The sequence below is a fragment of the Empidonax traillii genome, unplaced genomic scaffold (assembly GCF_003031625.1).
Source record: "Empidonax traillii isolate 1590-97213 ecotype Southwest subspecies unplaced genomic scaffold, ASM303162v1 scaffold601:size890739, whole genome shotgun sequence".
NCBI lineage: Eukaryota > Metazoa > Chordata > Aves > Passeriformes > Tyrannidae > Empidonax > Empidonax traillii.
The window spans coordinates 48,182-50,131 of NW_020955794.1; positions in this window are offsets into that span (position 1 = coordinate 48,182).

The window sequence follows — 1,950 nt, forward strand, 5'->3', positions numbered from 1 at the left end:
TTCTTGTTTAACCATTTTTTAGAGGGGTAGAGGTTCCCCAAGTATGATGCACACATGGAAGGGAAGAACAGGGAGATGCTGGGTGTTCCCAACTCACTGTTTTCCCCTGAGCATTGCTACTTGGCACCCTACATCTTTGATGCCTGCATTTCTCATGCTACTCAAATTCCTCCTCTCTAGACTGAGTTCTGTGATCTCCCACTGATCTCCAGCTTTAAACTTTTCTCCCTCCTCTGCTCCTTCCCCACTCTCAGTCTGACATCTTCTATTCCTACTGGTTTCCAAATCCTCGTGTTCCCAGTGGTGCTCTCCTACAAACCTGTGCTGCTCTTACAAGGGGATTTTAAAGCATAGTAAATTCCATGCTCAAAGATCAGTTCTCAGTTATTTCGCAAGAGGTTCCTCTGGCAAACCACTCCTTTCCACCGGGCAGAAAAAATGATGACGTTTTACTCGGGCTGTCGTTCATGTTTCCCGTGTTTAATCACCGCTAACTGATTAACCAAGTGAAGTGCCACAAAATCCATTAACTGGAAAAGGAACAAAAAGCTGTGCCAGCTTTTACGGATAAAGAAAGAGAAACCTTTGTAAACAAGGTGCGTGACCTCCAGCGCTTGAAAGTACCAACCTGTTCCCCCTCCCTGGCCCCCCAGGAATGGAGGCAGTGAGGGGTGACACACTTGCAGTGTCAGAGTTTGAGGGCTGTTGGATAGCCACCATGATATATTTTGCCCTTGTTTTACCCCATATAGACACTTCTGGTCTTCTTATCTCACGGGTTTGATAAGGAGACACAAGAAAGGAATGCTAACTTTAACTCCTTCGGTACCATTTAGTCAAAAAAGGATCGGTGAGCTGAAGCCAAAAATCCCATCAACAGAAACGTAGCAAAATACATTTCATAGAATGGATGGACCTTTGAAAACTTGGGAGAGAAGGTCAGCAGCCAGGGACACCTCCAAGGCTGGGTACTCCCTTCTCAAGATGGTTCAGGTGTTTGCCAAACTACTGCCTGACTCTCCCTGGTTTGAGCCTGCAGCTCAGATCATTTCCAGGAGCCCCCTGTTCAAGCTAGGGAGGAGGGAAAGGCTTTCAAGGGGGGAAAAAAAAAAAAGTTAAGCTGTACATGCAAACTAGTTCCTGCTCCTACGAGAGGCATGTGAGCTCACACTTTGTCCACTGCAAACAGGAGGTACAGAACATGGCTCCTGCTCTCACTGAGGCAAGGTCTGATGCTGCCTTGTTTGAGTTTTCATGATCTCTTCTGTTTGTGTCTTCAGGTTAGCAACAAACCTGTCCAGTTTAACCCTGCAACGTTTTTCCGTATCAGATTCTCAGCTCAAGCTCAGCTGCAAAGAAAAAGTTGTTCTTAGTAACAATTTCAACATGCAGGAATTGTGATATCACTGGTTTAGTTGCAACTTTTATTACATTAGGAAAAAGAAATAACCTGGCTCTATATTGAAAGAGCTTTAACTTGCTGTTCAAGTACAGACTTTTCAGTATATATCCTTTTGTTTTTCAGCTAAAAAGAAAAATATTTCCAAAAGATCACAAATACTTTTCACTCTTACAATTTTGCACTCAGGAAACTTTTACAGTCCCGCAATTTAAAACAAACAAACAAACAAACCAGTTACATAAGGTGTTACCGAGTTGAGATGACAAAAGGGAAGGGAGAATTGAAATGTCTTTCCTCCTTACCATGCACCTCTCTCCACTGCTCCCCACTTCTCTTTGTGAGGATAACCACGCTGGAACTGTTTGTTCCTGCACTTTTTCTGATCTGAATAAGCTGGGGCACTGGCTGTTACCTCCAGTTTCTCTGGCACGCTCTCCGATCCCCTTCATCAAAATGGGTCAGTTCTAGGTCTCTTACCCACCAGTTAATTGTGCAGATTTTTAATACTGTGGGCACTTTGGGGGTTTGTGAAAGGCATCTTCAGGGCC